The following is an 11,368-nucleotide window of genomic DNA, read 5'->3' on the forward strand; positions in this document are numbered from 1 at the left end:
ATATCACACCTGAAATCATTTATTGGAAAGGTTACAGCGGCTAATCGGGGGTTAACTTTTTGTTCATCTTTTATTTCAGTGTTATCAACAACGCAGCAGCAAATTGTCATGTTCAGACCTTCCATCAATAAAAAGAGGGCTTTTTTTCAGAGTGTCTCTTTTGTGATGTGGGCTGTTTATAAAGGTTTGAGAGTCCAGTGAGTGATGATTTAACATTCAGCTCTCAAACATACATGCATAACATGCACACGAAACCACACTAAAAGAGCATTATGACCTTGGTTTCACAACACAACAAAGTTTCTCACACGACCCGAATGCTGACCCTCCTCACTCTCAGTTTTAACTTCTGTTAATCTGGTCACATTTGTGCAGTACAAGTGAGTAAATAAACGAATTAAAGGAAAATGTTGCCTCTGATGATGTGATAGTCCATTAAACCAGTTCAGCACTGTTCATATTGTTATGTGCATCATCCTTCTCCTGTTCAGGGAGCCTGCATGTGTTGACATGTGACTACTGTCAGTACCAGCCCACAGTAGGATTGTTGGTAACCTAGTCATTTGTGTGAGCAATGTCTGCTAACCACAATCATGTGTTTCTGCCTGCCTGAGTGAAGATACCAAAGCAAAAGGTTAGGGCTGGGTATCAAATCCAAATACCTTTTTGGTACAGAACAAAAAATGTGCCTGTAGCTGTAGAGTATCAGAAACTGTCAAGTACAGAGAGCTGGCATTGAACGCCTGCTCAGCATCTTGTTTTCTTATTCTTCAATCAGGTAATTAATGGTTTTGATTACTTAAACACGCAGCGCTTTGAGCTAAATGTAAACATGCTCACAATGAGAACATGCTGATGTTTAGAAGGTAATGTTTACCATGTTCACCTTCTTAGATTAGCGCGTGTGCATGCTAACATTTGCTAATTAGCACTAACAGTGCAGATGGGAACACCATTATTTTTGCAGGTTTTTGGTAATGATGGAGAAATAGATATTTTGATGATTATGGCGCTAGATGAAAAGTGAAGGGTTTTTACATTTCATCCTCTGGAGGACATGTCTGTAATTTCATGCCAATCCGTCCAATTGTTGTTGAGACATTTCACAAAGACCCACAAATGTGGACCTAATGGTGGTGTTGAAAGAAAAGTTGGGGGGTCACAAAAGTCATTAGGATTCATCCTCTGGGGACCGCAAATGTCTGTACCAGATTTCATGCCAATCCATCAAATAGTTGTTGAGATATTTCAGTCCTGATCAAAGTGGCCGGCCAACTGATGGACATTGCCATGTCGCTAGCATAGCTAAAATACTAACATCCCTATTGTAGTGTGGATACCTTTTGTGACAGACCAGTTGAGTGAGGGACAAATGCAGCTGATCTGATCCATTTCCTTATATAAAGGTATTCCTTTAATACCTCACTGACTCTTTAAATTTGAATCCATTAGTGTGAGGGCTCTTCCAGCAGCTCTCAACAGTCCCACACATTCTCACCAGAGTGATGGAAATGTTGGTTTTCGCTGTTCTCTTTTAAAGTGGACTCTTCTGTAAGTAATGGATGCTTCTGTGTGTCTGAGTGCTGCTTTTAAAAAAGAAACTCTCTTAGTGTGTCGCTGAGGAGAATGTATGTAAAGTGCTGACTGGAATTATTTTCAGTTTGCTGTTCAGTTACTATTAGCTCTAATATTTGAGTTCAAACACTACAAACTGACAATTCCCATAAAGCACCGTGACCCAAAGATTGACAAGTTGTTATGTCAGGTGTTGTGGTTGGATGGAGATCTTATGTGCTGTATAATATAATGTTCAGAACATCTGTGAGTCTCTTAAGGACATTCGTCAAATACAGACATTTCATTACTGTCGTCACAGTCCGGATCGTGATTACTTTAATGTATATTTTGATCCCAACTTTCACACAGTCCCTTCTGATTTGTCTCCATAATAACTTGAATTTTCTGGAGCAGAGAGGACCAAGACCTTTGGGTAATAAAGATGCTAAACTGCAGCATGAAAAACAAGTGAGGAGCAATGAGGAGCAGCTTTGTGTAACTTTACTGCAGTCCAGCTTGCCAAATGACTTTATCACTTTTTGTTAAACAATTACACCAAATAATGCAAAACAAACATATAACATATCAACACATGATGAGTTTAAACACAGTGTGGCAACAGCATTGTAGTTAATATTCATTATGTTTGGTCCACGCAGTGCAGTCATTATATTACAGCATGGCAGCGGAGTGTGTGTCATTGTTTTGGTTTTGTTCTCCAGCATGATGGCTGTGAAAAGAAACAATGACTCTCAGCTTTAAGGGTGTTTGAGGGTGTTCTCGTTCGTATTGGGTGAACAGTGTGGCTCCTTTTTTGTACATAGTCCTACAATGCAGAATAATAATAATTCTAAACATACAGAAAAAGAAAATAGTTTTTATGGTCAAACTGCAGATTTATATGCAAATGTTTATATACAGTCTGTCTACAGTCTACAGTGCTGTTGGTCAAATCAGTCACCTGACTTAATCCTGACTTCACTGTTAGTGTCTATTTGTATCAGTCCACAGATTAATGTAATCATATGAAAACCCTCCAAAGTAAACAAAGGAACATTGACAATTACACACTGTCAACAATTTAATCTGTGGGATTACAAAAACCAAAACACTGGTCTTGTCTTATCAACCAACGCACGAAGACTGAACGCGAGCTTTGTGTAAAACATGAACACACAGCAGGATTAGATGAAGAGGATGGCAGCTGCCAGCAGTGGTGCGGGCTGCAGCAGTGTATGTATTTCAGAAGACGCAGCGGTGACTTTGTTTGTGACCCTCCTCCCTCTGCATCCCCTGGTCCTGCAATTTTCTTCTCAATTATCCTTCCGCCCAAACATTACTTCCAACTAAACTGTCGTTGCTTCTATTTAAAGAAGGCTAAAATAAAAAACATGCTGTTTTTCTGGGCAAAGTCGCTGAAGGTTGAAATATATTGCAAGTGGCTGCAGGATGGACACATTTAATCTGTCTCTATGGCAGCACGTGTTTGTGATATGTGTGTTTAATGTGCTTTAATAAGTGGTGCCCTTGTTCAGTGCTGATGGTATCAGTGTGATGTATGTGTACAGTGTTTGTGCTTGTGCCTAACGCTGTGTATGCAGCATGTTGGAACTGTACCCACTTTGCGCCTCTGTTTTGGGCACGAGTGGCCAAGCAAATAACCACTGTTTTAGTACACAGATGTTCAGCAGCACGAATGAACAAACACATTCAGATTCCTCATTTTCTCTGCACATCCTGTGGCTGCCAACTACTGGTGATAAAGAACAGGAATACAGAGGGATAATTACCAAAAGGCAGCGAGGCGCGGCGCCTGGAGCAGGCTGTCACACTTGACAACACTTCCAGGGTGGGGCTGCGGGGTGGAGAGGTAAAGGCTTTTAATTGGCGTAATGACTTTTTGTCATATAGGGGTTCATTTATACACACTCATCCAATTAGCCGCCGGCATGTAGGAGGTATGGAAATCCTCCAGGGCTCTGGAAGAGAGGGGTAGGAGGAAGAGTCAAGAGTTGCAGCACACAAGCCTAACTGACCAGCCGTCACCCCCTTTACCACTCAGAGACTGATCTCAGTGCTCAGTGATCCAGGAAGAAGCAAAGTTAATAGGTCCTAGATAGTAACAACAATTCATATGCTTGAGGTTTTACACAAATAAAACTAAAAATTGAAGAAAAGAAACATTTAAAATAAGCTTTCATAGTTTTTCGGAGTTTGTGCAGTATTTCAATGTATAAAGGGACGGGTTTAGAGGAATAGTTCAACGTTTTTGAAAATATGCTTGTTTGTTTTCTTGTTGAGAGTTACAGTAGAATATTGATACCACTCTCACATCCCTACGGTAAATATGACATTACAGCCAAGTGCCGGGTTAGCTTAGCTTAGCACAAAGACCGGAAGCCTGTATTACGCCCACCTGAACCTCTAAAGCCCACTAATTAAGATAAGAAAAAACATGTTAATTGCTGAGTTTCAGCGGCTCAAGGCTAGATTACCATGGGGCCCCAGGTTCACTGTGTGGCAGTTAGTTTAATTGGATTTATTGATTAATATAAACTAAAATAGAAGGGGCTTTAAGATAACCCTGTACTTGTAATTAATCTTTAGACCCTGTGTCAAAACCTAATTTTCATACCTTTAATCTTTCAGTTGATATTATAATTACATGGTGCATATTCTTAAATAAATTGACATTTAATCAATTTACAACCAAACTAAGTTGGGGAACATGAGGGGCTCATTAGGGGCCCACAGCTCACTTTCTGCCTCATGCAAAAGGGTTAATCCAGCCATGAGTATGTTTAACCATGGCACCACCATAAGGTTGGCATTATTGTTGTTTAGCAAAATCTTGTTCCAGATATCCATGTTGTCAATATCTGTCCAATACTTTGGCAAACACCTGCAAAACAAATTACATTCCCATCAGCCTCAGCTGTACTTTGGGTGCATGGGAGAAGTTTGCCTTCAGGCCTTTCTGCCAGAAAGATCGACAAAGTCCATGTAGGAAGCAGGTTTGGGTGGATGGATGGCTCAAACACAGGACTGAGGAGACAGCTGTTTGTGTCCCGTGTGAAGGCAAAAATGTACTTTTTTTAGCCCAAACCATGATCTTTTCCTAAACCTAACCAAGTAGCTTTTCAGAAAGCCTTTCTAAAACAGGGTTACTGTTGTGAAACAGTCACAGTTTGCTTAAGTTTAGGCACCAGAACTACTTGCTGGACCCTGAGAGCAAACTTCTCCCACAGGCGTACTTTGGATTTAGTGCTAATTAGCAAATGCTAGCACACTAAACTAAGGTAAGGTGGTGAACATGGTTGACATACCTACTAAACATCAGCATGTTAGCATTGTCATTGTGAGCATGTTAGCATGAGGATGTTAACAGTTAGCTAGCAGAGCTGTGCCTATGTACAGCCTCACAGAGCTGCTAGCATGACTGTAGACTTTATATTCACTCTGATAAAATATTGAAGCAGGTTTACTAATTTTAGCAAATACATTTATTGTTCGTTTTTGTACTCGGACAGGGGTCCGAATTCCTGATTTGTGATGTAGGTTGATATATAAAATCTTGACAGATAACAGCAGCACCTGACAGCACAGTATCATCTCCTCTAGAGCTCCTGTTCATGGCTGGTTGTCTGACGCTGAGCCTGTGGGATTTTTGGAATACAAGGTGTTCTCTTCCTGCTGGTTATAATGACGCCGTATCATCCGTTTTTAGGTTATAGAGGTAATCACAGCTAATCACGCTCAGTGCTTAGAATCAGTGTATTCTGTATCACAAATTGTGCTCACAATCACAGGCAATCATGAGAGAGTATTCGCAGCGTTGGTCGCTGTAATAATCCTCGTCTTTCCTTCTGGACCTCTGTCTGCTGTGTGAAGCTCAAACGTGGCTTTTTAAACAGGAAGACGCTTAAATCACTAGTATCTCAGGATAACTCAATCTGAGGTAATAAAAAACACAAATGTGATTTCCTGCCATCATAATGATTTTTGCCTCATCAGTCCTCTCTTGCTCCCTCTCTTTGTCTCTTTCTCTGCTGCTTTCTGAAGCACTCTTGTGAAAATGAATCTGTCCTATGAGCTATTTACATCAGGCTCTCTCAGTCCATTTTCCACTCTTGTACTCCTCCCCATCTCTCTCTCTCACTTTCCTGCAACAGAAAATTACAGCTCTCCTCGTATTTACCACCCCTTCCACCATTTCTGTAATCTCTCCTATACCTCTCTGTCCTCCACATACTTACTTATCACTAAGGGTGCTTCGATCGATTGGTCTCCAATCGTTATTGGCCAACATTGACTACTTAATAGAATACTTAAATACTTGCACTTTTTACTGTTTCTTGATGTCCCATGCACAGATGTGTTTGTTTCACTCACTAACTTCAAATTCATCTGGTTTCCCTTCTGTCCCCTTTTTAAAAATCTGTGTGGTTCTGAGGATGACAGTGTTGGACACTCTTGGTCCCCAGAAGCTGAATTGTAATAACTTTAGTGATCCCTTAACCTTTCCTCTAGCACCATCATTAGGTCAGAATTATTGACCAAATACCTGCAAAACTAATTATATTCCCATCAGACTCAGCTGTACTTTGTGGTTTGTGCTAATTAGCAAATGTTAGCATGCTAACACGCTTAGCTAAAATGGTGAACATGATAAACATTATACCTGCTTAACATCAGCAGCATATTGTCACTGTGAGCATGTTAGCATGCTGATGTTAGCATTTATCTCAAAGCACCACTGTGCCTAAGCCTCACAGAGCCGCTAGCATGGCTGTAGAGTTTTATGGCATCGCTATGCACCAACTGAAACCCTCTCCACCCACATCTTTCCAATGTTGGAATTGGGGAAACTGCATACGACAATTCAGTAACTCACGCCCACGTCACGCAGCGATTGGCCAGCTGAATGGAGGTAACAAAGTAAGCAGGGTTTGAACTTCTCTCTCAAGCTCTTTCTTTTTTCGTTCTCTACACAACAACTTCTGTCTCGACGAATGCCTCCCAGGAGAGACTATCTGAAAATGTGCGCCACTATCCATATATTTAAATGATCGCTTCTCGCTGCCTCCACGAGTGTGGCCTTTCAGAACAGCTATAAACAGTTTTGCCTTCTGACGTGGTCAGACAACACATTATACAAACTAGTTGTTTTTGAGCATACACTGACCTTAAGTCTTGTTTGCATGTTAATAGTTTGCTAACTTTATCATTGTCCTTGATTTTTTAATGCTCCACTCATAGCTACTGTACTGCGCTCAGATTTTTTCCCCCACATTAACCCGTGAACACAATAATCTCTGCCCTCTTGTCAGCCACGCTCCGTCCCTCATTACCCCCCACCTGGGAGAAGAAGAGAGCTCCAACTGTCACACATTACCTTTCCCCTCTCCTCCAGCTTTTCTCTCATTGCCTCTAATCTCCTTTCAGTCTACGGCTTAATACTTTGGGTCTGTCCTCCCTCGTCCTTTTCCTATTTTCAGAAAATTAAAATCCATTTTCCATCGTTCCACTCTTGTCTCATTACAGCTTATTCCCCATCTCCTGTGGCTGCAGGGTGAAAAGAGGAATCAACGCAGGCTTTTCATGTATACTAATTCCATCCTCTGCATGAGACCTGCAGCAGTCAGGAGGGGGTTTCGCTGCACATCATGGGGTCACTCAGGCCATAAGACACATGTCACAGAGGTGAGAAATTATCTCTGTGCGATCAGTATGATAAAAATGGACAGATAAATGGATTTTCACTGAATGTCAGCATTGTAGCTGCTGTGGATAATCCTCTCCTTTGAAATAATCAAATAGTGGTTTGTGATGATTAATTAGTCTAATTCCTCTTACCAATGAGCCGTCAGTATTCTGTTCATTTGATTCATGAAGCAATTTTGAATAAGTTCAAGCACATGATATAAACCAAGGTCAAATGAATAAAAGCTTACACTGTTTTAATTAAGCTTTTGTTCTGGTGTGTGTGTTTGTGGAAAGAGAGAAGTGAAGAGAAGTGAAAAGCAGGTTGTGCTTTCCTGGGTTTTCCTCTCTCATGACGTTGATTTAGATAACTGATCTAGTTAGACCTACCTAATGAATCTTAATATTGATGACTGCAGTGAGGAGGAGATACTGTGTTATTGGTGTGATCAGATAAGTGCAATAATATCGCACAACCCAAGTATTGCTATGTATCAGTTTGCCACAGAAGATTAGATTAATGTTAATTTAACGATTACTTCATCTAAATAAGACAAAAACCTTCAAATTATACATGAAGGAGCCGATGGAGACACTGGTCATTGTGTCTGAAATCACTACTATATAACCCACTATATACAGTAGTGTGTTTACCACTTTGTTGTGTTGTGTTGGGAATGATTATACCCTATGTAGCCTACTGAAATTATCCCACAATGCAACATAAAAAGTAGTGTATAACTGAGGGTCACAAATCAAGGCTGACCTGCCATCACTGCAGCTGGCGTTTATTTTAATGTTTCATTGATTTATTCAGACCATTTTTCATTTTATTCAAAGATGAGAGAGATATGCTGGTGCAGCAGCATCAGTGTTTCATCACTGGTTCTTGTCGGGTAAGTGAGGTGTTTCCATTCAGATTTTGTGCTGTGATTGACAGCGGATGATAATAATCTTGAGGCTCAGAGGTCCCCGGTGTCTTTGTGTAGTTTCACATCAAGACATGCCTGCACATTCCTGCACTGATAGAGGAACAGAGCTGCTGCTGTGAGATTAGGTACCTCTGGGATCATTTTCCTCTCTGTTTCGTGGTCAGAGCCTCTGAAGCCGCCGCAGACGAAGGCTGATAAGGGATAATGGATTACAGTAACAGGAATGTACTTCACTGATGACAAGTAATAGAACATGTTGATTTTCACTCATGTAGAAATGGTAAATTAATGAAAAAAGAGACATTATAGACATTTAAAAGTTAATTACTTGTTACTTGTTATTATTAGAAATTGATTATTAAAGTAAATTATAGAGTAATCAAGATCATCAGCTCAAAGGTATTTTGATTTACACACTTTACAAATCCTACAATGGTGGTTTAATTGGACTTAAATTACACGATTGCACACTGTTTTGAAAGAGTTTCATCTCAACACTTTTGTTTTCCTAGAAGACAAAGAAAACTCTCCTCATCCAGTCAGCTGTTTACATCAGGAAGAGGGAAGTGGAGAACAACTTCAGATCGCTGGAGGTTGTGGATGAAACAATCTTTGGCTCGTGTTGTTGTGTGGTCAGCTGTTATCTGAGGTCTGAGATAAACACATCAAAGTGTTTACCGTCCCTCAGGATGATAAAACCACACCGCACACGGCTGTTTGAATGTTAATATTGTAGCTAGCAGCTACGCTACACAAGCCAGTGAAGCACCGGAACCATGAATGAGGTCAAGACTTCTTCAACCAAAAACAAACAAACAAAAGTTATGTGAATATATTTCCTGTGTTTATATACATGTGTTACAACCTAGCAAATGACACATATAATGGTGAAACTGCTTTCCATAATAATTGAAGTCTAACAAGTGACAACAAAAAAGAATTTTAATGCACTAATTAAAATCACATTTGCTTTCATTGACAGAAAAACACTTTATGACAGTTAATGTTATATTTGCATATTTCATAACAAAGAGCACATTTGTCTTTTAATGGCTTATATCTGATGTTCAATTCTGGTGGCTTTTTAGGAAAGTATTATAATTACATCTTATTTTAATATATATATAGTGCACATGTGCCTGTTACAGTCGCTCCCGATTGTTTTCTTATTTTTCTTACTTTCTGCTTTATTTTTATCATAACTCTGTATTTTCTTTTTAACTATCGACTTTTTGTGTAATTTCCCCCCGGGGATCAATAAAGTATTTCTGACTCTGATTCTGATTCTGATACTATATTGAATATTTAGCCACACTAGCGATGTTGTTCTAGAGATGTTAAGGTCTCTCAGTTGGTCCACCACTTTGGTCCAGACTCAAATATCTCAATAAATATTGGAGGAATTAAGATGTTTTGTTTACACACATTCATGATCTCTAGAGGATGAATCCTACTGACTTTTGGTGATCACCTGACTTTTCAGTTATTGCCACCATGATTAAAATGTTACTACTGGATGGATTACAATGAAAGCCCCCCCCCCCAGGATGAATTGTAATAACTTTGGTGATCACTTAACTTTTAATCTAGAGCCAGCATTAAAAATGTAATCTATCCAATCATTTGGTTTATGAACTCAAGACTGCACTGACTGTCACTATGAACCTCTTTCCTGACATTTTCCTGATCACTCCGACACCATCACACAGCATGAGGGGGCACTGCACCTGCAGTCAAACTAATAATTCAGTTTAAAGGTTTCTTGCTGTGAACATGTGGTAACAACTTCTCTCATCTTTAGTATTACAGCTGGATGGTAAAAGATCACTATTTGGTGAGATATGGTAATTAAATCAAACTGAAACCTTTCATAACATTTTTGAAAGTCATGAGGTGATTATGCCTTTGTTGGGACTCATGATTGACTACAAGTGATTAGGTCACTGACTGTGCGCGATCCATTTAAAACCAGAAGCAAATTAACGTGCAGAAACATGTCCTGATACCAAAAACATGTTTGACGTTAACTCTCAAGGGCACACGCACACAGAAAAAAACTGTTAAAACCAAAACATAAGAAGCCATCTTCACTCTCTTCAGGTTATCGTCACCCCTCGGGACGATATTTCAGGAGTCCCAGTGACTGAACATCTTTTATGGTCCTCGTCAGTCTACCTGCCTCTGCAGTGCCTCTGTCAGCAGTCCATGTGGACTCTGTATATATATGCGTGTGTGTGTGTGTGTGTGTGTCCATAAAGGGATGAGCTTGGGAAATATGGCCCTGACACACACATCTTAAATCAACATAAAAAACACACATAAACAATGAGAGATAAAACAGATGAGAAGATACGAGGAAAGTAAACAGTTTACTGCAGAAATAATACGGGTCTGCAACTAAAGATAAGACTAAAGCAAATTTCACAGTTTAGATTTTTGACTTCTTAAGTAATACCACTTTCCATTAAGGCACTATTCATGAAGGGGTTTTGAAGTTGTTGTAAGCTGTAATTAATGGCTATATTATTGTTGATAAGTCTTTAACTGCTGCAGTTATAGATTAAAGATAAACCAAGCTGCTACAGCTACTGAGCTCACATGTCAGAGGATAGTCTCCATACATAAACCAACAGCCTAAGATGACAATGACTGATTGTGTACAACAGTGGATTTTTGGAGCTTTATTTGCTGAAAATAGCTTCCTGCTGCAGATGAACACTATGAGACACACAATGAGAGCGGCAAGAGTGAACAGTAAAGTTTGGGTCATAAAACCAAAAACAATGAGCTGAAACGCTCTACAGAACCGAGAGGAATTCTCTATTGATTTGTCACTATAAATGACATCTTGCACATTACACACAGTCATACAAATACAACCACACTAAAATCAAATAAAACCTCTCTTCACATGAGTTTATTTGTTGTTGTTAACTTGCAGCCAAAAACAATCAGAACAAAAAGAAAACAAAGAAAGAAACTCAGATTTCTTTGAGATTTTGAGATGATTTCATGGGCCAGAAAAAGTAGAGAAATCCTGCTGGAGAAGAGAGAAAGACACGATCAAACCTGTAAATAAGGATTGTGAAGTATATATAATTATAAATTCCATAATAATAATAATCCCAGTGTGAGATAAATGTAATTACCGGGACAAAGCTCATTGATCAACAGAA

The sequence above is a fragment of the Enoplosus armatus genome, chromosome 3 (genome assembly GCF_043641665.1).
Source record: "Enoplosus armatus isolate fEnoArm2 chromosome 3, fEnoArm2.hap1, whole genome shotgun sequence".
Classification (NCBI taxonomy): Eukaryota; Metazoa; Chordata; class Actinopteri; order Centrarchiformes; family Enoplosidae; genus Enoplosus; species Enoplosus armatus.